Source organism: Oncorhynchus keta, chromosome 14 (genome assembly GCF_023373465.1).
Source record: "Oncorhynchus keta strain PuntledgeMale-10-30-2019 chromosome 14, Oket_V2, whole genome shotgun sequence".
NCBI classification, from domain to species: Eukaryota; Metazoa; Chordata; class Actinopteri; order Salmoniformes; family Salmonidae; genus Oncorhynchus; species Oncorhynchus keta.
The window spans coordinates 64,440,048-64,466,704 of record NC_068434.1 but is presented as its reverse complement, the minus strand read 5'-3'; the positions used below and the strand labels follow the sequence as shown (position 1 = coordinate 64,466,704).

Sequence of the window (26,657 nt, the reverse complement as noted above, 5' to 3'; positions counted from 1 at the left end):
ATATTAGCATATCAATTTTATTATATAGTTTTACTATATTGGGTTGTGTACATTATATGTACATTCACAAAAAGTGAGAGAATTCCAGGACTTGTATGAAGCGTATCCATCAATCTCCGGCGTCGTGGAGGGTAAGGGCCCTATCCTGATCCCCAGAGGCCTGTCCTCCTCCTCCTCCCCCACAGGACTCAGGAGGACACTCCCACATGAAGGTCAAGGGACAGTCTTTCATCTGGTAGCTGTAGACGGTGTCGAAAATACCAATCTGCTCCTCTGTGAAAGTGTTTCTCCAGTCACCGATTATACCTGTAAACAGAACAAGGCTAATCTCTCCACAGCACTGTCATTTTTATTAGGATTCCCATTAGCTAAGGCCATAACACTAGCTAATCTTCCTGGGGTCCAACAGAAATTAACAAGACATTACAAACAACCACAATCAAGACTTCAAACATTCAACAAGTAGACAATACAGATAATTAAAATACCTGACAGGAAACACATTTAACATTCAGTTGATACTTTCTATTTCCTGTCCAGGTATTTGGTCTATCTCATTCGATGTTCTTTTATTTTTTTCTTGAAGTTGGATTTACTTTTTGCCTAAGAAATATGGATTGGTAAAAAGTTTCATTCAGCTATAGCTCTATATAAAACTGTAGATTTAAGGCGATTTCTCATTGGCTTGATTTGTTTTAGCTGCGCTGAATTTATCTGTCTGGTTCGGTGGTTATGTGTGTTGCTAGTATGTACTAATTGGACAGAAAAGTACTGTGTTTTTACATTTTTTAAATATAACATTCCTAAAGAAAATCAGAAGACGAGATAGTAATTTGTTTTTAACGTGAAGCCATGAGAGATTCTGATGCATTTTAATAATATTCATTCGGTTAGAGCAATGAAGAGAATCTGGCAACCCTGTTTTGAACCATTTGGAACTGTTTTATATCATTCTTTGCTGCAGGTTACCATACAACTGGACATTACTCTAAGTGTGATAGGACCAGGGATTGACCATACTGGACATTACCAGGGATTGACCATACAACTGGACATTACTCTAAGTGTGATAGGACCGGGATTGACCATACAACTGGACATTACTCTAAGTGTTATAGGACCGGGATTGACCATACAACTGGACATTACTCTAAGTGTGATAGGACCAGGGATTGACCATACAACTGGACATTACTCTAAGTGTGATAGGACCGGGATTGACCATACAACTGGACATTACTCTAAGTGTGATAGGACCGGGGATTGACCATACAACTGGACATTACTCTAAGTGTGATAGGACTGGGGATTGACCATACAACTGGACATTACTCTAAGTGTGATAGGACCAGGGATTGACCATACAACTGGACATTACTCTAAGTGTTATAGGACCAGGGATTGACCATACAACTGGACATTACTCTAAGTGTTATAGGACCGGGGATTGACCATACAACTGGACATTACTCTAAGTGTTATAGGACCAGGGATTGACCATACAACTGGACATTACTCTAAGTGTGATAGGACCGGGTATTGACCATACAACTGGACATTACTCTAAGTGTGATAGGACCGGGGATTGACCATACAACTGGACATTACTCTAAGTGTTATAGGACCGGGATTGACCATACAACTGGACATTACTCTAAGTGTGATAGGACCAGGGATTGACCATACAACTGGACATTACTCTAAGTGGGATAGGACCATTGACCAACTGGACATTACTCTAAGTGTGATAGGACCTAAGTGTGATAGGGGATTGACCATACAACTGGACATTACTCTAAGTGTGATAGGACCGGGGATTGACCATACAACTGGACATTACTCTAAGTGTGATAGGACCGGGGATTGACCATACAACTGGACATTACTCTAAGTGTGATAGGACCGGGATTGACCATACAACTGGACATTACTCTAAGTGTGATAGGACCGGGGATTGACCATACAACTGGACATTACTCTAAGTGTGATAGGACCGGGATTGACCATACAACTGGACATTACTCTAAGTGTGATAGGACTGGGGATTGACCATACAACTGGACATTACTCTAAGTGTGATACTGGGGATTGACATACAACTGGACATTACTCTAAGTGTGATAGGACCATTGACCATACAACTGGACATTACTCTAAGTGTTATAGGACCAGGGATTGACCATACAACTGGACATTACTCTAAGTGTGATAGGACCGGGATTGACCATACAACTGGACATTACTCTAAGTGTGATAGGACCGGGGATTGACCATACAACTGGACATTACTCTAAGTGTGATAGGACCAGGGATTGACCATACAACTGGACATTACTCTAAGTGTGATAGGACCGGGGATTGACCATACAACTGGACATTACTCTAAGTGTGATAGGACCGGGGATTGACCATACAACTGGACATTACTCTAAGTGTGATAGGACCAGGGATTGAATGACCTGATTCAGAGCGCTAGATGTTACATTTTCTTGTAACAGAAATTCCCTTACCCATCTTAATAACAATATTATCTATGTGTCCTGACCATGATAAAGCTTGGTCCAACATCACGCCTTGTTGGGTTTTTTTTTTCACTTGCTCTACATGTATTCTATTCATCGACAAATTCAATTGGGGGTCATCAGCAAGCATATATCTTGAACCAAATACAATACATTTAGTTTGTGCTGAGGCCGTACTCGTAGAATGCCCTTTGTATGCATGCTGGAAACCCGTTATCAGATCATTCATTACATGAGAAATAATCCTTGATTTGTACAGATACAATTTTTTGCAATAATTTACTTAACACAGGCAGCAAGCTTATAGGACGACTTTTAGGACCAGTGAATGCAGATTTTTATCCTTAGGTAGTGGAATAACCTTTGACTCTTTCCAGACTTCTGGGCACACCCCATACATCAAGCACTTATTAAAAATATGACAGATCTTATCTGTACCAGGTGACTTGTCATCCAAAAGAGACAACAGCATCTTTTCTACCTCTTCTCTTTCTACTTGATGAAATTTGAACCCGCATTGCCTCTCCTTCATGATGCAATCTTTTATAAGGGTATATGACATGGAGCCATCAGTTGGAATCATAGCATTCCTCAACTTGTCCACTTTGCCTGTAGAATATGAATTAAAGTAGTTTGCGATGTCATGTGGTATTGTAATAAATATACCTTCTGATTCAACAAAAGAGGCAGACATGGTTGAATTCCTACCCACAATGTTCTCCACAGCTTTTCCCCATCGCCCTTCATCAATGTTGTGCTGATAGAATCCCTTCTTGTTTCCTTTGTTTAGCTTGGTCACAAGATTTCTTAATTTACAATAACTTTGCTTATCAAACAAAGTGCCAGATTTATCTGCTACTTTTTTGGCATCACAATGTTGAATCATTACATTTCTCAGCTCATCATCAATCCATGGGGCACCATTTGACCTCGCAGTGCATTTTCTTAAAGGGACGTGCTTATCAGCTGTAGTGATAAATAATTTCATAAACAAACTTAGTGACATTTCAGGATCATCCTTACTACACACTTCTAACCATACTGTGAGTGCAGGGGAGTTCTACAAGTGGCTGTTCCACTGGTTGTCATAAGGTGTATGCACCAATTTGTAAGTCGCTCTGGATAAGAGCGTCTGCTAAATGACTTAAATGTAAATGTAAATGTATGGTACTGTTCTATCCTTCTGACACTGACTGACACACAACTCTAGTCAGGATATAACTCCTGTTGAGCAAGGGAGCCTCACCTTTCCTCATGAATTTGCCTTTGCTGTGGTCCATGATCTCCTTTGGGATCTGAGTGTAGTTCACCATGGCGTTATCGCTCATGCTGCTGAAGCTGCAGTGTCTCAGGGCGTTGGGTAACTGCTCGCCCACCAGGGGGCACTGCAGGAAAGAGCTGATCCTCTCCATCGAGCCTTGCAGGTCCTGAGGAAAGTCAATGCTCTTATTATAGATATGGACAAAGAGGGTGGTTTTCACAAAAGGCTGAATTGATCCACTATTTCTAGTCTATCAACAACATTTGTGGCAAACTAAGACCAAACCCCCCTGGGGTCGGATACAGTTGTTTGGCTGGAACTCCAAGATGGCGTAGCAATGCAGACGTTGTTTGTCGTTCTCCTGTGTACATATTTTATTTTTTGTCTTTTTTGCATATATTTCCAAATATTTTCAATATCTTTTTCCATTTTATTTTTTTTTATTTATCTTCCGGCAACCCGCCTCACCCAATGTGATACAGATCTGCTATTTTTAGACCTTATAGGCAGAACCTCAATCAGCAGCTAAAAAGCTAATTAGCAATTTAGTCATTGTTAGCTACTGCAAGCGGCCTTTAATTTTAGCACAGTCACCAGACTCTTTTAGCCTGGATAATTACTTTCCAGCCTGCACAGCGCGTTATCAACCCTGAGTAAATCAGACTATTTTTTTCCTCCACGACAATGCCGGATTCCTGCCATAAGCCCTGGACCATTATTTATATTTTTATATATATACCATTACTCCAGATCATCGCAGCCCCGAAGCTAGCCTTGAGCCAGGCCCATCTCCCGGCCTGCTCAGTGGACCCTATGATTACTTGGCCACACAGCTGATGCCTCCCGGACTCTTCACTAACACGACTAGAATTCACTACACTACCGGATTCCTCTCGACCTTTGCATCGGATCATCGCTGCTATCTAGCTGCTACCGAGTGGCTATAGTGGCTAACGCCCTTGTCCCGAAGCTAGCATCAGTTAGCTGAGGGCTGGGCGCATCTCCCGGCTAGCAAACGAAATTACTCCAGTGACAATACCTATTTGCCAACTGGCCTGGACTCTTTGTCAACATGGCCGTTCCATCATGACTGGTCTGCCGACGTAATTCCATCCGCTGTGCCCCCAACTGACCTTTGCCGGATGTCGGAGTAGACGCTTCTACTAGCCCTGGCCTGCTAACTTTATTAAAATATTATTTATTTTTTCAACGCTGTGTAGTAACGACTACCTAGTGGCTTCCCTATTTCATCTATTGCTGTTAACTGAACCCTATGATAACTTGGCTACTTAGCTGATGCCTGCTGGACTGTTCATTAATCACAGTACTCCATTTTGTTTATCTGTCAGCCCCATCCTCGAACTCAGGACCTGTGTGTAGTTAACTGACCCTCTCTGCCCATTCATCGCCTTTTTACCTGTTGTTGTTGTCTTAGCTGATTAGCTGTTGTTGTCTTACCCGTTGTCGTCTTTGCTAGCTCTCCCAATCAACACCTGTGATTGCTTTATGCCTCGCTTTAGGTCTCTTTCTAATGTCAATGTGCCTTGTATACTGTTTAGGATATTTATCATTGTTTTAGTTCACTGCGAAGCCCCTAGTCCCAATCAACATGCCTCAGATACCTGTTTTGTCCCACCACCCACACATGCGGTGACCTCACCCAGCATAACTAGTGCCTCCAGAGATGCAACCTCTCTTATAGTCACTCAATGCCTAGGTTTATCTCCACTGTACCCTCATCCTACCATACCCATCTGTACATTATGTCCTGAATCTATCCTACCATGCCCAGAAATATGCTCCTTTTATTCTTGCACTAGACGACCAGTTTTGATAGCCTTTAGCCGTATCCTAATCCTCCTTTGTTCCTCGGGTGATGTGGAGGTTAACCCAGGCTCTGCGTGTCCCCATGCGCTCTCATTAGTTGACTTTAGTAACCTGCAAAAGACTTTGTTTCAAGCATGTTAACATCAGAAGCCTCCTCCCTAAGTTTGTTTTACTCACTGCTTTAGCACACTCGGCCAACCCTGATGTTCTTGCCGTGTCTGAATCCTGGCTTAGGATAGCCACCAACAATTCTGAGATTTCCATCCCCAACTACTACATTTTCCGACAAGATAGAACTGCCAAAGGGGGAGGAGTTGCAATCTACTGCAGAGATAGCCTGCAAAGTTATGTCATACTTTACAGGTCTATGCCCAAACAGTTTGAGCTTCTAATTGTTAACAATCTTTCCAGAAATAAGTATCTCACTGTTGCTGCCTGTTATAGACCGCCCTCAGCTCCCAGCTGTGCCCTGGACACCATATGTGAATTAATTGCCCCCCATCTATCTTCAGAGTTTGTTCTGTTAGGTGACCTAAACTGGGATATGCTTAACACTCCGGGCAGTCCTACAATCTAAACTAGATTCCCTCAATCTCACACAAATTATCAAGGAACCCACCAGGTACAACCCCAAATCCTTAAATATGGGCACCCTCATAGATATTATCCTGACCATCTTGCCCTCCAAATACAGCTCTGCTGTTTTCAATCAGGATCTCAGCGATCACTGCCTCAATGCCTGCGTCCGCTGTCAAACGACCACCCCTCATCACTGTCAAACACTTCCTAAAACACTTCTGCGAGCAGGCCTTTTAAATCGACCTGGCCCGGGTATCCTGGATGGATATTGACCTCATCCCGTCAGTAGAAGATGCCTGGTCGTTCTTTAAAAGTAATTTCCTCACCATATTAAATAAGCATACCCCTTTCAAAAAATGTAGAACGAAGAATAGATACAGTCCTTGGTTCACTTCAGACCTGACTGCCCTCGACCAGCACAAAAACATCCTGTGGCGGACTGCACTTGCATCGAATAGTCCCCGCGATATGCAACTTTTCAGGGAAGTCAGGAACCAATACACGCAGTCAGTTAGGAAAACCACTGAAAAATCCACGATAATCGAGAATGATTTCTCTACGGCTGGGCATGCTTTCCTCATGGCTACCCCAGCCCCGGCCAACAGCTCCACACCCCCCGCAGCTACTTGCCCAAACCTCCTTCACCCAAATCCAGATAGCAGATGTTCTGAAAGAGCTGCAAAACCTGGACCTAGGCTAGACAATCTGGACCCTCTCTTTCTAAAACTATCCACCACCATTGTTGCAACCCCTATTACCAGTCTGTTCAACCTCTTTCGTATCGTCCGAGATCCCTAAAGATTGGAAAACTGCCGCGGCCATCCCCCTCTTCAAAGGGGTTGACACTCTAGACCCAAACTGTTATAGAACTATATCCATCCTGGCCTGCCTTTCTAAAGTCTTCGAAAGCCAAGTTAACAAACAGATCACTGACCATTTCGAATCCCACCGTACCTTCTCCGCTGTGCAATCCGGTTTCCGAGCTGGTCACGGGTGCACCTCAGCCACGCTCAAGGTACTAAACGATATCATAACCGCCATCGATAAAAGACTGTACTGTGCAGCTGTCTTCATCGACCTGGCCAAGGGTTTCGACTCAATCACTGTATTCAATCACTGTATTCTTATCGACAGACTCAACAGCCTTGGTTTCTCAAATGACTGCCTCACCTGGTTCACCAACTACTTCTCAGATAGAGTTCAGTGTGTCAATTCGGAGGGCCTGTTGTCCGGACCCCTGTCAGTCTCTATGGGGGTACCACTGGGTTCAATTATCGCAACACTGCAGTTGGCTAGTGTTGCAGCACGTCTAATGTGTTGTGACACCGAGCAGTGGTGTGACAGAGCTGTCCTGTCTCACCTGATTTGGGGTAGGTGGCGATGACAGTGTCCCTGTCCTGAAACTGGAAGTGGAGGGCATAGTTCAGGGAGTCCTGGGTGTGAATGTGCCCAGGGAATGAGATGTGATGGAAGGTCTCTGTCACGTCCAGCCTGGCCATGTCTGCCTGCTTGTCTACCTAACTGCCTGTCCCTCTCTGTCTCTTTTTCTGACTGACTCTCTGTGAGGAGGGAAGTATGAGATGATCTGGCTTCCTACAGACCTTAAATAGCCAAGCAGTATGTCATGACGTTGGCCTGTGGGTAACACCAGCCTTAGTAAAGTTGAACATTTATTTTGAGGCCTTTAACTCTACAGCTACAGCACTCACCAGTTCTCTTCTCAGAAGTCCATAGGTCATCCCTGTAGACTGCCCAAAACTAGTTCCTTACAGCTGCATACTTATCATATACAGTGGGGCAAAAAAGTATTTAGTCACCCACCAATTGTGCAAGTTCTCCCACTTAAAACGATGAGATGAGATGAGATCTGGAGACTGGCTAGGCCACTCCAGGACCTTGACATGCTTCTTATTGTCATGCTGAAAGACCCAGCCACGTTTCATCTTCAGTGCCCTTGCTGATGGAAGGAGGTTTTCACTCAAAATCTCACGATACATGGCCCCATTCATTCTTTCCTTTACACGGATCAGTCGTCCTGGTCCCTTTGCAGAAAAACAGCCCCAAAGCATAATGTTTCCACCCCCATGCTTCACAGTAGGTATGGTGTTCTTTGGACGCAACTCAGCATTCTTTGTCCTCCAAACACGACGAGTTGAGTTTTTCCCAAAAAGTTATATTTTGGTTTCATCTGACCATATTACATTCTCCCAATCTTCTTCTGGATCATCCAAATGCTCTCTAGCAAACTTCAGATGGGCCTGGACATGTACTGGCTTAAGCAGGGGGACACGTCTGTGTGTGTGTTACTGATGGTAGGCTTTGTTACTTTGGTCCCAGCTCTCTGCAGGTCATTCACTAGGTCCCCCCGTGTGGTTCTGGGATTTTTGCTCACTGTTCTTGTGATCATTTTGACCCCACGGGTGAGATCTTGTGTGGAGCCCCAGATCGAGGGAGATTATCAGTGGTCTTGTATGTCTTCCATTTCCTAATAATTGCTCCCACAGTTGATTTCTTCAAACCAAGCTGCTTACCTATTGCAGATTCAGTCTTCCCAGCCTGGTGCAGGTCTACAATTTTGTTTCTGGTGTCCTTTGGCAGCTCTTTGGTCTTGGCCATAGTGGAGTTTGGAGTGTGACTGCTTGAAGTTGTGGACAGGTGTCTTTTATACTGATAACAAGTTCAAACAGGTGCCATTAATACAGGTAACGAGTGGAGGACAGAGGAGCCTCTTAAAGAAGAAGTTACAGGTCTGTGAGAGCCAGAAATCTTGCTTGTTTGTAGTTGACCAAATACTTATTTTCCACCATAATTTGCAAAAACAAAATGTCTCATTTTGTCTGTCATAGTTGAAGAGTATGATGAATTACAGGCTTCTCTCATCTTTTTAAGTAGGAGAACTTGCACAATTGGCTAAATACTTTTTTGCCCCACTGTAGATAATTTTTTTGTACACCGAAAGTTGGGGCTGAACAAAATTATCCGCACTGCCTGTACATAGAAACTGTCTCTGAGCCTGGTGGTCTGGGTCATAAAGATGTAATCCTTAGTGGCTACATCCATTTTTGGACTTGAAATTCATGATATATACTCAATGATGCTTAAAGAATATAACTTATTCTTATGTGTCACATTCGTCATAATGATGAGACCAAGGCGCAACGTACGTTGAGTTCCACATCATTTTAATGAAAGAGAAACTCACCAAAACAAAACAATAAAGAACGAATGAAACGTGACCTTACTGGAATGTACTGAGGCAACTCAATGTAGACAAGATCCCACACCAGAAAGTGGGAGAAAAAAAGGGCTGCCTACATATGATCCCCAATCAGAGACAACGATAAACAGCTGTCTCTGATTGGGAACCACATCAGGCCAACATAGAAATACAAAACATAGAATGTACAAAAACTCAAGTACCCACCCTAGTCACACCTTGACCTAACCAAAATATATAGAAAAACAGGGATATCTAAGGTCAGGGCGTGACATCATGAGCTTAGTTCAACTGTCCTACCCCATCAGAACCCAAAATACAGGTTTGTTTTACATTGTTTACAAATGAACAAACAATATATAGCCTCAAAACATGGTTAAAGGCCCAGTGCAGAAATATTTCCCCCCTATGTTTTATATATATTTCCACACTATGAGGTTGGAATAATACGGTCAGATGAAATGATGATAATGCCCTTTAAGTGTAAGTGCTGTTTGAAAAGACCACCTGAAATCTCTGCCTGTTTTGCTGGGATGGAGTTTTGACCTGCCTGGTGACATCACCTAGCAAAATTCTTGCTTGAGAATTTGCCATTTGCTTAGAAGCTATTTTTGTTTTCAATTAAAATGTTCAAAAGGAAACAATCACAGTAAGGTATTTCATTGTAACCAATAAATTATTTAAATTGAGATAAAAATGGCTGCATTGGACCTTTAAGGGCTCCTCTTTTCAACCCTTTCTGTGGAAATTCAGTGTTACAGAATGATTGAAATTTAGGCGATGTTCCTGCGTCAGCGGTGACAGCATTCACGGTAAACACTGCATATGTCGGCACAATTGGAAATGACCATTACATTTATATTGCGCAATCTTTAATGCTTCAGCAATACAAATTGAATAGAGCCCAAAACTATCATTTTGATATCATGCATCCTTGCATTCATAGCTCTGTCTATACATTTGAAAGTGGTTACATTTCTCCAAGCCCATCCTTCAGATTTTTACCAAAACACAGGCAAGGTGGCCAATTTGTTATTGTTTCCATTAAGGATTCTAGCTTCAATACTACAGTACTCGCTGCCAGACTACAGGATTTGCTTGATTCATGACGAGGGTGACTGGGGTCCCTGATTATACTAGTGTTGAGTTTTATTTTTGCCACTGTTTAATTGACTCGGGGACGAGAGTTGTTGATGATGAGCGAAGAGTCCTGAGGGCGCTCTAAGGATGTTTTATCTAAGAGTTGATTATCAAATCAAATCAAATTGATTTATATAGCCCTTCGTACATCAGCTGATATCTCAAAGTGCTGTACAGAAACCCAGCCTAAAACCCCAAACAGCAAGCAATGCAGGTGTAGAAGCACGGTGGCTAGGAAAAACTCCCTAGAAAGGCCAAAACCTAGGAAGAAACCTAGAGAGGAACCAGGCTATGTGGGGTGGCCAGTCCTCTTCTGGCTGTGCCGGGTGGAGATTATAACAGAACATGGCCAAGATGTTCAAACGTTCATAAATGACCAGCATGGTCAAACAATAGTAAGGCAGAACAGTTGAAACTGGAGCAGCAGCACGGCCAGGCGGACTGGGGACAGCAAGGAGTCATCATGTCAGGTAGTCCTGGGGCATGGTCCCAGGGCTCAGGTCCTCCGAGAGAGAGAAAGAAAGAAGGAGAGAATTAGAGAACGCACACTTAGATTCACACAGGACACCGAATAGGACAGGAGAAGTACTCCAGATATAACAAACTGACCCTAGCCCCCGACACAAACTACTGCAGCATAAATACTGGAGGCTGAGACAGGAGGGGTCAGGAGACACTGTGGCCCCATCCGAGGACACCCCGGACAGGGCCAAACAGGAAGGATATAACCCCACCCCTTTTGCCAAAGCACAACCCCACACCACTAGAGGGATATCTTCAACCACCAACTTACCATCCTGAGACAAGGCTGAGTATAGCCCACAAAGATCTCCTCCACGGCACAACCCATTATCATAATGCAAACAAGTCATGTCCTTCACAGCTCATCTCCATGGTCAAGACTCTCTTTACTGCTCCTGATAGAGAGCTGACTGTAATCTGATTCAAATGACCCTTTTACCTCCAAACACTTATCTTAAGAGTAGACTTCTAAGTAACCATTAATAAGAGACTATTATAGGATGATCCTCACAATAATCCGGGTGATAAGCTAATGGTATCCATAAATATTCTGAAATCAGTCATAATTGACTAAACCAACACAGTGGCCTTGTGGTTAGAGTGTCTGCACTGAGATAGGAAGATTGGGGTTCCATCCCTGGTCAAGTCATACCAGGGATTGAACCTCATGCCTCTCTGCTTGGCACTCTGCATTAAGAAAATGGATTGGGGTTGAGCAGCTCCTGTCCCTATGTGTTGTTCTGGCTTGGACAAGGCTTACTATTTAGTATTATTAGGAATACCTGTAATGTATCATGTGCTTTTTAGCAGTAAAAGTTTCCAGGTGTAAACTCAACATGTCTGAATGTTCCTGACATGAACCCTCTATCTTCCAGATCCCATATTGGCCTAACAATGTAGAACAGTGAGAGGATGAGAGAAAAGACCACGGAAAACCCTGGGTTAGCTGAGTCAACCGTTCATTATGCCTTAATTCAGAGTGGGGCTCCAGAAACATGGACATACACAGACCACTCTGCTCAACACGTAAGTGGACCGCAATCATCTGTGAACACAAGTGGTCTAGATGAGCACTTATACAGCCAAGGTTCCACAAGGAACTTGCTATAGGGTACAGATAAAGGATCTTAATTTGACCAGTTTCAAAGTAGGAAAACAATCCTACAACAACAGGAAATGTGAATTATTGTATGGATTATAATTAATGGACATTTATGTAGGGGTTGATAAAGTTTTAGTTAGGACAAATCGAGTCTGACATTTTTAAGTTGAAATGACAAACTATATAAGCCTTTTTAAACCTTGAATATAGTAGAAGTTTGCATTTCCTTCTGTGCTGGACATTTCCTGCAAAAACAGGGTGGTTAAATTAAGATCCTACAGCTGTAGGCAGCTATAGTCAAATCCAGTGGCGATTTTTGCATGTAAATCTTGGTGGGACAAAAAATGTTGGGAAATGCATGCCAGCAAATCCACTACACAACACAACACAAAACTAAACAATACATTAATTGCACTTTAACGGTGACAAACTTTGACCACAAACTGTTAGGGCCTACATAAAGCTGTCCCAACAGCAGAGTCCCAACAGCGGATAAGAGGTAATCAAGTAATTTCGATTAAGACATTAATGAGGGAGCTAGGACAAACATAGTTAATATAACTATTTGTTCAGCACTTTTGAAATGTACAGCGACAGAATTCAGAACATGGGCCGTTCTTAGTGTTCTCCCTGTACACAAAGTCAGAACCGTAGGCCATATAAAGGGGGCATATAAGCAGACAATCAAAGCTCTTACAATATTATATGATTACATTTCTCTAAAACAGATTATAGGCTACATGTGCACCACCAAGTCAGAACACTAGGCAAAATTACAAATGGAAAATGTGCCAAATTATTAGGGTGAGGCACATGGGCTACTAACAGTTTAATACACAACATACACTTATATTACTTTATTAGCTACAGTATACACATCCCAAATTACAGCATCCAGCTATGATATACATAATACATTTATTATGTAAAGTGCACACTGTATCATCAAGTTTGTAAATATCAACATCAATAATGACATAATTCAACAAGAAGCCATTTGACAGGAAGAACATGATATTTACCTCTTAATGGAAAAAGAAGCCTTATCATATAAGATAAAAAAGAGCCTATAGACTGACTACAAGGGTTATGTACTCGCGTTCAGATATCCCACTGCTATATTGATATACAGAGACCAGATTCACTTCCTGTCATTTGAGAAAAGGATTAACGCTGAAAGCCAAATAATTTGATTTATTGAAAATGACAATTTAAGGCAGAACACATACAATTTGAGTTGTGTACATTGCACCTAGTTAATTATCTAGGAGCTGTATGAATTAATTATATTTCTCATCAAAGGTTAGAGAGCTACCATGAAGCAGAAGCTGTGCAGAGACAGCATAGCAAAGTAGCATAGTCTGGTTAAATTGTGACCTAAGAGGGATAAAAGCAAGAATGACAAGAATGTTCCTCTATAATTATAATTTTCACTGAGGGTGCAGAGGTTAACCTTGTGTGAATTGGAGAATTGTGTGTTTACTCATGAGCATAAAAAAGTGTCAATTTTTACTGATGTTAATTTTGTATTTTTTTCTTCATATTTGTAATTTAGCAGATGCTTTTATCCAGAGCAATTAGGGATACGTGCTTTGCTAAACTACACATTGACAAATGTTTCACTTGGTTGGCTCAGGGATTCAAACCAGCAACCTTTTGTTTACTGGCCCAACACTCTTAACCACTAGGCTACTGTACCTGTTGTCCTGTGATGTAGAAATTCATCCTGAGACAGACTTTGTCATTTCTTCAATCTATCATCTTTATTTAACATTGATTCATTATTGAAATAATGAGACTAGTCAACCCAACAGTCTTGTCTTTTGGGCCCAGTAGCCTAACCTTTACAGACAATGCAGTTTCTATATAGTTGTCACTAAAGATGCTTATCTGCCTCTGGTGTTGCTTCTCAGATGCAATAATGAATAGACACAATAAGGGTTTTGTTCTATACAATAGAATAGAATAAAACTTTATTGTCCATCCAGGATGGACATTTTTCTTTGGCACCACCTTCATTAAAATAATCACATACACTCTCATACATTTAAACCAGTCAGTCCATCATGTTGCATGCACTAACAACATAGAGGACATTAATACATTCACTCACAAACGACCACTGTCCCAACTGCACTAGATAGATAAGTACATATATCGATACAATTTACTTTGCATTTAGTTGTCCAACAGCACAAGGAACGAATGAATGTTTGAACCAGTTGTTCTTGGCCATGGGCATTCTGAAGAGCCGGCCAGAGGGAAGCCTCTCGACTGAGGGTGTAATAATGATTATGCTTAATTCTACAGGTATGCATATCTAAGCATACCTTCTTGAGCTGTCTGTATCTTGCTGGTTCTTTTTAAAGAAACAAAATATGCTTCTCTGCATTTCTGTTAAAATCTGGGTAAAATATTGAAATGAATGTGTCTTTTTCAGTATATTTAGTTATTGCTTGTTTTTCTAAAGTCTACCAGCCTTGCCAGAAGGCATGCCAGCTGAGATAGTTAGACAAACTTGCTACTTTAACTTGATTGATAGCTTTAGTTATGAGGTTGGGAGATTAGGAACCTATCTGGGCTAGCTAAAGTGTCTAACCACTAGGATACAGGGCGGCAAGTAGCCTTGTGGTTAGAGCGTTGGGCCAGTAACTGAATGGTTGCTGGATCGAATCCCTGAGCTGACAAGGTAAAAAACTGTCGTTCTTCCCTGAGCCAGGCAGTTAACCCACCGTTCTCCAGGCGCCGTGGATGTTGATTATGGCAGCCCCCTGCACCTCTCTGATTCAGAGGTTGGGTTAAATGCAGAAGACACACTTCAGTTGAAGGCATTCAGTTGTACAACTGACTAGGTATCTCCCTTTCAAGCCAACTTAATTATTATTATTAAACAGGATAAATCTGAGGAGGCATGTGCCCCTGTGCATAACGCCTGTGGTTCTGCCCTGGTTTCATGTCAGTCAGTTTGTCTGTCCATCTTCAGAGCCACAGTTAGAGGCAACAGGTGATACATACAGATCTTTAATCCTCAACCAATATACTGTAAATTGTACTGTAAGGATATGATTGATTGTCATTTTTATTGATATCAAAAAATGGTTGTGTAGCAGTGGCAGCTCCTCAGTGAAATTTAATACAAATGAAAATAGTGAAACATTTAAAAAGTTATCCTTTTTAGATAAAACTATACTAAATATATTCATATGTCACCAAATAATGTATTAAAATACACTGTTTTTCAATGAAGGTCGACAGTAACTTAAACAGCACTGTCTGGGTTAGCACCATGGTGTAGCCGGAGGACAGCTAGCTTCCGTCCTCCTCTAGCTACATTGACTTCAATACAAACCCTAGGATGCTCGTAGGCCTCACCCCCTTCCATAGACATACATGGTAAGTATGACCACGTCCGTGTTCAGTTAGTGTAATTTATTTACATTTGCTTGCAAACTTCAGTTGCTAGCTAACTACCAGCACAAGTGCCGGCGCCGACAGAGATGGCCGCCTCGCTTCGCGTTCCTAGGAAACTATGCAGTTTTTTGTTTTTTTACGTGTTATTTCTTACATTAGTACCCCAGGTCATCTTAGGTTTCATTACATACAGTCGAGAAGAACTACTGAATATAAGATCAGCGTCAACTCACCATCAGTACGACCAAGAATATGTTTTCCGCGACGCGGATCCTGTGTTCTGCCTTACAAACAGGACAACGGAATGGATCGCATGCAGCGACCCAAGAAAACGACTCCGAAAAAGAGGGAAACGAGGCGGTCTTCTGGTCAGACTCCGAAAAAGGGCACATCGCGCACCACTACCTAGCATTCTTCTTGCCAATGTCCAGTCTCTTGACAACAAGGTTGACGAAATCCGAGCAAGGGTGGCATTCCAGAGGGACATCAGAGACTGCAACGTTCTCTGCTTCACGGAAACATGGCTCACTGGGAAGACGCTATCCGATGCGGTGCAGCCAACGGGTTTCTCCACGCATCGCGCCGACAGAAACAAACATCTTTCTGGTAAGAAGAGGGGCGGGGGCATATGCCTCATGACTAACGAGACATGGTGTGATGAAGGAAACATACAGGAACTCAAATCCTTCTGTTCACCTGATTTAGAATTCCTCACAATCAAATGTAGACCGCATTATCTTCCAAGAGAATTCTCTTCGATTATAATCACAGTCGTATATATCCCCCAAGCAGACACATCGATGGCTCTGAACAAACTTTATTTAACTCTTTGCAAACTGGAAACCATTTATCCGGAGGCTGCATTCATTGTAGCTGGGGATTTTAACAAAACTAATCTGAAAACAAGACTCCCTAAATTTTATCAGCATATCGATTGCGCAACCAGGGGTGGTAAAACCTTGGATCATTGTTACTCTAACTTCCGTGACGCATATAAGGCCCTGCCCCGCCCCCTTTCGGAAAAGCTGACCACGACTCCATTTTGCTGATCCCTGCCTACAGGCAGAAACTAAAACAAGAGGCTCCCACGCTGAGGTCTGTCCAACGCTGGTCAGACCAAGCTGACTCCACACTCCAAGACTGCTTCCATCACGTGGACTGGGACATGTTTCGTATTGCGTCAGATAAAATATTGACGAATACGCTGATTCGTGTGCGAGTTCATTAGAACGTGCGTCGAAGATGTCGTTCCCATAGCAACGATAAAAACATTCCCTAACCAGAAACCGTGGATTGATGGCAGCATTCGCGTGAAACTGAAACCACTGCTTTTAATCAGGGCAAGGTGTCTGGTAACATGTCCGAATATAAACAATGCAGCTATTCCCTCCGCAAGGCTATTAAACAAGCTAAGCGTCAGTACAGAGACAAAGTGGAATCTCAATTCAATGGCTCAGACACAAGAGGCATGTGGCAGGGTCTACAGTCAATCACGGACTACAAGAAGAAACCCAGCCCAGTCACGGACCAGGATGTCTTGCTCCCAGGCAGACTAAATAACTTTTTGCCCGCTTTGAGGACAATACAGTGCCACTGACACGGCCTGCAACGAAAACATGCGGTCTCTCCTTCACTGCAGCCGAGGTGAGTAAGACATTTAAACGTGTTAACCCTCGCAAGGCTGCAGGCCCAGACGGCATCCCCAGCCGCGCCCTCAGAGCATGCGCAGACCAGACCCTATACCAGTCTGCTGTTCCCACATGCTTCAAGAGGGCCACCATTGTTCCTGTTCCCAAGAAAGCTAAGGTAACTGAGCTAAACGACTACCGCCCCGTAGCACTCACTTCCGTCATCATGAAGTGCTTTGAGAGACTAGTCAAGGCCCATATCACCTCCACCCTACCTGACACCCTAGACCCACTCCAATTTGGTTACCGCCCAAATAGGTCCACAGACGATGCAATCTCAACCACACTGCACACTGCCCTAACCCATCTGGACAAGAGGAATACCTATGTGAGAATGCTGTTCATCGACTACAGCTCGGCATTCAACACCATAGTACCCTCCAAGCTCGTCATCAAGCTCGAGACTCTGGGTCTCGACCCCGCCCTGTGCAACTGGGTACTGGACTTCCTGACGGGCCGCCCCCAGGTGGTGAGGGTAGGCAACAACATCTCCTCCCCGCTGATCCTCAACACTGGGGCCCCACAAGGGTGCGTTCTGAGCCCTCTCCTGTACTCCCTGTTCACCCACGACTGCGTGGCCACGCACGCCTCCAACTCAATCATCAAGTTTGTGGACGACACAACAGTGGTAGGCTTGATTACCAACAACGACGAGACGGCCTACAGGGAGGAGGTGAGGGCCCTCGGAGTGTGGTGTCAGGAAAATAACCTCACACTCAACGTCAACAAAACTAAGGAGATGATTGTGGACTTCAGGAAACAGCAGAGGGAACACCCCCTATCCACATCGATGGAACAATAGTGGAGAGGGTAGCAAGTTTTAAGTTCCTCGGCATACACATCACAGACAAACTGAATTGGTCCACTCACACTGACAGCGTCGTGAAGAAGCGCAGCAGCGCCTCTTCAACCTCAGGAGGCAGAAGAAATTCGGCTTGTCACCAAAAGCACTCACAAACTTCTACAGATGCACAATCGAGAGCATCCTGGCGGGCTGTATCACCGCCTGGTACGGCAACTGCTCCACCCTCAACCGTAAGGCTCTCCAGAGGGTAGTGAGGTCTGCACAACGCATCACCGGGGGCAAACTACCTGCCCTCCAGGACACCTACACCACCCGATGTTACAGGAAGGCCATAAAGAACATCAAGGACATCAACCACCCGAACCACTGCCTGTTCACCCCGCTATCATCCAGAAGGCGAGGTCAGTACAGGTGCATCAAAGCTGGGACCGAGAGACTGAAAAACAGCTTCTATCTCAAGGCCATCAGACTGTTAAACAGCCACCACTAACATTGAGGGGCTGCTGCCAACACACTGTCATTGACACTGACCCAACTCCAGCCACTTTAATAATGGGAATTGATGGGAAATGTAAATATATCACTAGCCACTTTAAACAATGCTACCTTATATAATGTTACTACATTATTCATCTCATATGCATACGTATATACTGTACTCTACATCATCGACTGCATCCTTATGTAATAAATGTATCACTAGCCACTTTAACTATGCCACTTTGTTTACTTTGTCTACAGACTCATCTCATATGTATATACTGTACTCGATACCATCTACTGTATGCTGCTCTGTACCATCACTCATTCATATATCCTTATGTACATATTCTTTATCCCCTTACACTGTGTATAAGACAGTAGTTTTGGAATTGTTAGTTAGATTACTTGTTGGTTATCACTGCATTGTCGGAACTAGAAGCACAAGCATTTCGCTACACTTGCATTAACATCTGCTAACCATGTGTATGTGACAAATAAAATTCGATTTGATTTGATTTGATTTTCTCTGGCAGAATGTTAGATAGATGAGGGCGTTCAATACTAACTTCAATCACAATTATGGCTGGTTAACAGGGAGCCTTTCACCAGGCCGCCTGTATTGCTGGCCGTGCCTGCTTTTGGAAAGTCTGAGCCTTGGTCGAAGGGGGTGCAGTGACCTTAAAAACATCAATCGTTCAGCTAAATGAAAAAACAAAGGGGGCATGCAATAAATGCTTTTAGGAGGACACGACGAGAGGGAAAGTTCTGTTAACAAGGGCAACTACAAGGAGCTTGCAGAGGTAATTGCACATTATGATGCTTTACTGGGATGTTGAAAACAATTCCGAATGATTAGATAGCTTCCATCGCCTCATCCATTAAAGTTATAATAACGATATTTTGAGTGTGCTCAGGAAGGCTTTCCACTTTCCTCCGTTATTTATTATGTCACTCTGGACATACACAAGCAAAAACTCATGACATAAATGTTGCAGCAGCCTAGGCTACAACTAAACATTAGAAATCTGACATGCTGTATCAGATGAAAACAAGACGATTTTTCAGTCTGATCAACTATTAAAAATTACCCCACTGCTCTGGAACTAATGGTGCCACCAGTCTGCTTGCAGTTGTTATTGTCAGGTATGTTGATGATCAGGGCTTTGTCAGAAACGTTTCTTGGGCCACTTTGATGTGTCAAGTGGGCGAGATGCGCAGTCTGTGTTTGACTTTATGAATGTTGAGATGTCTGAGTTTAACTTCATAGAGAAACTCGTTGTCCAAACCTATGATGGCGCAGCTGTAATGGGATGTATCTGCTATTTGTATTTCCAGCTAAGTCCCTTCCTGTTCCCTTATTAATAGCTGATGACTACTCCACTCCACTACCATTGTCAACTTTCTCCTGACATGAACTGAAGCCTCGTCTCATGTGTCCGCTCATCCACTGGCACATTGAATATTTCCCCTCCAAGTACTGTGAGGACCCCTATCAATTTTCTCTCATTACTGTATGTAGAGTCAATCACATACAAAAACTCACAATCACAATATTACACATCAATGATTTTACTCCTTGCTCAGCTTTTCATCAAAATGTCTCAAAGCCTAGCTTGATAGGAGCAATACCTCCTCATTGTTTAGCAATATACAAGTGACAGCATTTAGGCTAGTATTGTGAGATATCAAATTCTGAACTAAATTTAGCTTCTTGATGTTAGTCTAGAGGGAGACACAATAGGTGCAATATGAATATGTCCATTTGGCTCCACAGTAGGACGTAATATTCTGTAAACTCATCACCACCTAGTGTTGAGAACTGAGGAAAACAGAGGAGAGGGCCATTTTGACATAATGAAATTCCAAGAAGGAGGTGCGCTCTTCCGCTGCCACATGTACAAAAATGACACGCTGTGGTTCTTGGTACTTCAACATCTACCTCTGTTGACAGCAGGTTGTCCAATTCCCTAATTTAAACAGTGGGGGGGCGGAACCATTGATCTCAGGAGAAAAGAGTAGCTTACCTCAACCCAGAGGCTGTTATGACAGATGGGAAGATTCAATTCATACTTGATCATAGAAAATGTCATTTAGCCACTCTTCTATAATGTAGCTATTTCATTACAAGTGCTTGTGCATAGCAACAGGAAATGGTTAACCAATCCTATTCCACGACCAGAATGAATCAACACGATTTCGAAGCCATTTGTCAATGAAAACACAACCTTCATGTTTGAGGATTAAGAAGGCATTTTTAAAGCAATCGGTAACAGAGTAACGTGGTGGGTTAAGAACTCTGTCAAGTTAAAATATCAATGTCCCTGTCAGGGTACATTTCACTCTACTCGTCTCAGTTCGTGCATCATGTTCCTGCTGTGCTAGTTACATTAGCAGTCCCTCGCCCACGGTGCTTAGACTCCACAGCTTGTTCGTGTCATCTCCTTATCCAACACATAGTCTATCCTAGGCCGGGTTCCTCAGGGGCCTACTGATAAAGTGCTCTCCCTCATCATTGTTACTACGAGACTTGCTGTGTACAATTGACATCTGTGTGAGCTTTTGAAATGGGCTTCAATTTAAATGGGTTTCAATTTACGCAAAAATCACCTGCACATCTTGTCTCAATTGCAACCATCATTATCATTGGCCACTGAATTACCGCTCCCTAAACCTGATGTCAGTGTTAACTTTTAGTAGCCTATTGCTTGCTGTCAACATCTTTGAAGAAATGTTCTCCCTCTGGTGTGAATTATCATCGGTGTAAATTTAAACATGCTTTTTTGGGGGGGAGTCTGTCTGGCAACACAACCACGTGCCACCCTCTGGGTGGCCAGGTGCAGTGCTCTAGCTCTGGCCCCTTCTCCTGATAAACACATTCGACCAGGTATGTACTCTCTGAAGCACCACTTGTCTTGCCGTGTACTAATCAAGCAGCCGGAGTCTGAGAGCAGCAGATGAAGATTGATGTCATTAGTTGCTGAGGGGACACTCATTGGATCAGCTTGACACACTGCCACTCATTGGATCAGCTTGACACACTGCCACTCTTTGTATCAGCTTGACACACTGCCACTCATTGGATCAGCTTGACACACTGCCACTCTTTGTATCAGCTTGACACACTGCCACTCATTGGATCAGCTTGACACACTGCCACTCTTTGGATCAGCTTGACACACTGCCACTCTTTGGATCAGCTTGACACACTGCCACTCTTTGGATCAGCTTGACACACTGCCACTCTTTGGATCAGCTTGACACACTGCCACTCATTGATATAAACTGTGATCGGGAGGATTAGGACCTTTTGTTAGTGTTCGCATAACTTCCTCATCATGTTCCCATGAGCTGACAGCTTGACAGGCCCGATTGGGACACATGTGACTTGGAACTCACCACTAGTGAAATAATAGACCACTTCCTCTTTGACTAAACCACTTCTTATACTTGTGTTGCTGATGCATGTCACTTGGGGACAGAGTTCATGCAGTTCCTGCTGACCCCCAGCAACAGCTCTGACACACGCCTTCGTAATGGAATCCAGTGGTAAATCCTGACATCACTGACCACAAGACCCACAAGTCCCCACAAAGACAACTTCAACAACCAACCCAGACTGAATAACATGACACGCATTAGGTGGACATACTGTATGTGGTTGTATATTTTAGCAGCATCAATGAGACAACCGGAGCGCTATGATAAAGACACTTAACCGCAATCTCTGGTCGGTGAGACAGTACTGTCTTGAACGCTTTCATAATACAACTCACCATCTTTCACATTATTTTAGTTGAGCAGCACATCTGGGATTAGATAGGTCTCATGATGATATATACCCATATGTTAGCATCAGTCACATAGTTTCCTAACAACTCAGGGCTGTGAACCTTACTGATGGACATACAGTAAGTAGATGAGCTATATATGGGAAATCCAGGTTGTTCGGAGTCAAGCTATGTGACTGATGTAAAAACAACTTTTTATAGTGCCTTGCGAAAGTATTCGGCCCCCTTGAACTTTGCGACCTTTTGCCACATTTCAGGCTTCAAACATAAAGATATAAAACTGTATTTTTTGTGAAGAATCAACAACGAGTGGGACACAATCATGAAGTGGAATGACATTTATTGGATATTTCAAACTTTTTTAACAAATCAAAAACTGAAAAATTGGGCGTGCAAAATTATTCAGCCCCTTTACTTTCAGTGCAGCAAACTCTCTCCAGAAGTTCAGTGAGGATCTCTGAATGATCCAATGTTGACCTAAATGACTAATGATGATAAATACAATCCACCTGTGTGTAATCAAGTCTCCGTATAAATGCACCTGCACTGTGATAGTCTCAGAGGTCCGTTAAAAGAGCAGAGAGCATCATGAAGAACAAGGAACACACCAGGCAGGTCCGAGATACTGTTGTGAAGAAGTTTAAAGCTGGATTTGGATACAAAAAGATCTCCCAAGCTTTAAACATCCCAAGGAGCACTGTGCAAGCGATAATATTGAAATGGAAGGAGTATCAGACCACTGCAAATCTACCAAGACCTGGCCGTCCCTCTAAACTTTCAGCTCATACAAGGAGAAGACTGATCAGAGATGCAGCCAAGAGGCCCATGATCACTCTGGATCAACTGCAGAGATCTACAGCTGAGGTGGGAGACTCTGTCCATAGGACAACAATCAGTCGTATATTGCACGAATCTGGCCTTTATGGAAGAGTGGCAAGAAGAAAGCCATTTCTTAAAGATATCCATAAAAAGTGTTGTTTAAAGTTTGCCACAAGCCACCTGGGAGACACACCAAACATGTGGAAGAAGCTGCTCTGGTCAGATTAAACAAAATTGAACTTTTTGGCAACAATGCAAAACGTTATGTTTGGCGTAAAAGCAACACAGCTCATCACCCTGAACACACCATCCCCACTGTCAAACATGGTGGTGGCAGCATCATGGTTTGGGCCTGCTTTTCTTCAGCAGGGACAGGGAAGATGGTTAAAATTGATGGGAAGATGGATGGAGCCAAATACAGGACCATTCTGGAAGAAAACCTGATGGAGTCTGCAAAAGACCTGAGACTGGGACGGAGATTTGTCTTCCAACAAGACAATGATCCAAAACATAAAGCAAAATCTACAATGGAATGGTTCAAAAATAAACATATCCAGGTGTTAGAATGGCCAAGTCAAAGTCCAGACCTGAATCCAATTGAGAGTCTGTGGAAAGAACTGAAAACTACTGTTCACAAATGCTCTCCATCCAACCACACTGAGCTCGAGCTGTTTTGCAAGGAAGAATGTGAAACAATTTCAGTCTCTCGATGTGCAAAACTGATAGAGACATACCCCAAGCGACTTACAGCTGTTATCGCAGCAAAAGGTGGCGCTACAAAGTATTAACTTAAAGGGGCTGAATAATTTTGCACGCCCAATTTTTCCGTTTTTGATTTGTTAAAAAGTTTGAAATATCCAATAAATGTCATTCCACTTCATGATTGTGTCCCACTTGTTGTTGATTCTTCACAAAAAATACAGTTTTATATCTTTATGTTTGAAGCCTGAAATGTGGCAAAAGGTCGCAAAGTTCAAGGGGGCCGAATACTTTCGCAAGGCACTGTAACTGACCCTCTCTGCCCATTCATCACCTTTTTACCTGTTGTTGTTGTCTTAGCTGATTAGCTGTTGTTGTCTTACCCGTTGTCGTCTTTGCTCGCTCTCCCAATCAACACCTGGGATTGCTTTATGCCTCGCTTTAGGTCTCTTTCTAATGTCAATGTGCCTTGTATACTGTTTAGGATATTTATCATTGTTTTAGTTCACTGCGAAGTCCCTAGTCCCAATCAACATGCCTCAGATACCTGTTTTGTCCCACCACCCACACATGCACCTCACCCAGCATAACTAGTGCCTCCAGAGATGCAACCTCTCTTATAGTCACTCAATGCCTAGGTTTATCTCCACTGTACCCTCATCCTACCATACCCATCTGTACATTATGTCCTGAATCTATCCTACCATGCCCAGAAATATGCTCCTTTTATTCTCGCACTAGACGACCAGTTTTGATAGCCTTTAGCCGTATCCTAATCCTCCTTTGTTCCTCGGGTGATGTGGAGCTTAACCCAGGCTCTGCGTGTCCCCATGCGCTCTCATTTGTTGACTTTAGTAACCTGCAAAAGACTTTGTTTCAAGCATGTTAACATCAGAAGCCTCCTCCCTAAGTTTGTTTTACTCACTGCTTTAGCACACTCGGCCAACCCTGATGTTCTTGCCGTGTCTGAATCCTGGCTTAGGATATCTACCAACAATTCTGAGATTTCCATCCCCAACTACTACATTTTCTGTCGAGATAGAACTGCCAAAGGGGAGGAGTTGCAATCTACTGCAGAGATAGCCTGCAAAGTTATGTCATACTTTACAGGTCTATGCCCAAACAGTTTGAGCTTCTAATTGTTAACAATATTTCCAGAAATAAGTATCTCACTGTTGCTGCCTGTTATAGACCACCCTCAGCTCCCAGCTGTGCCCTGGACACCATATGTGAATTAATTGCCCCCATCTATCTTCAGAGTTTGTTCTGTTAGGTGACCTAAACTGGGATATGCTTAACACTCCGGGCAGTCCTACAATCTAAACTAGATTCCCTCAATCTCACACAAATTATCAAGGAACCCACCAGGTACAACCCCAAATCCTTAAATATGGGCACCCTCATAGATATTATCCTGACCATCTTGCCCTCACAAATAAACACAAAACACTACAAAACAATAAACGTAATGAAAACCGAAACAGCCTATACTTGTCAACTAAATAAAGCAACAGGAACAAAGACACTAAGGAAAATCACCCACGACAAACTCAAAGAATATGGCTGCCTAAATATGGTTCCCAATCAGAGACAATGATAAGGACCTGCCTCTGATTGAAAACCACTCCAGACAGCCATAGACTTTGCTAGATAACCCCACTAGCTACAATCCCAAATATATACACACCAAAACCCCAAGACAAAACACACCACAATACAAAAACTCCATGCCACACCCTGGCCTGACCCAATACATGAAGAAAAACACAAAATACTTAGACCAGGGCGTGACAATAACTCACTGCAAAAAGGGTAAACGTTGTATTAGATCTGACTGTAACAGTAGGATTAAATCCCAGAATTGCTCAGGGTACAAATCATTAGTGTCAACTCACCTGATCCCTCCAGAAAACTATCCAGAAACTCATCAAATTAATTGGGTTCTGGGAGGAACTTGGCCATTTTATGGATGTGGTAATATGACACAGCAAAATCTTTGGGGTTTCTGGTGACATAGATGACCTGAGAGATGGGGTGGAGATAGTTAGTGACACTATCAATATATTATTTACATAGAGTTGCTTTACAAAATAGGAAATGTCTCACAGCTTTGAGAATAGTCTCTTCAACATAACCACATCCTACCTTAGCTTTGGAGCCCTGAAGTGCAGAGGCCAGCAGGTTGTAGGGCAGGTGAGTGGTGATGATTCGGTCCCCCTGGGTGGCTTCCAGCACCTTTGCACTGTCATGCTGTTCCAGCCAGGGGGCTTGTGCCCAGTTGGGCACAGTTTTGGAGAGTTGCGGGTCCCCTCTGTTTTTCAGGGAAGGAAAGAAGAGTTAAAGAGAACTGTACACCTAATACCTCTGTCTTCATTGAATCCCTGCCTAAACCACTAAACCACAACACCCCGCAAATGAGGAAATCCCTACAATGCCACAATATCAGACAATATCAGACAATGCCATGATAGGGTCATTTTGACAAGACCATGGACATAGATAGAATACAGTCCAATTAGATGATTAAGGTGTCATAATTATATTTTGTTTGATTTATGCTTTCATTCATGTTCTTTGGCACGTAGAAAGTGATAGAGCCATAAACAACTCCCCCATACAACCATCAGTTAGTGCCACAATTCCTCTCATTTGGGAGGAAATGTAATGATATATTTCATGAGTGTGTGTGCGTTGTTAACATCTGCCTAAGTTATTGCCCAGATCTTCCAGTCTGGACGACCAGACGACGGGTCCGTAACGGCGATCCCAATCCGGACATCCGCTGCCGAGCCAT

The 26,657-nt window shown here is 43.0% G+C and overlaps 1 pseudogene; it reads right to left on the bottom strand.

Annotated features, from left to right (window-relative positions):
* On the bottom strand, positions 1 to 26,657 carry LOC118394304 (sulfotransferase 2B1-like; annotated as a pseudogene).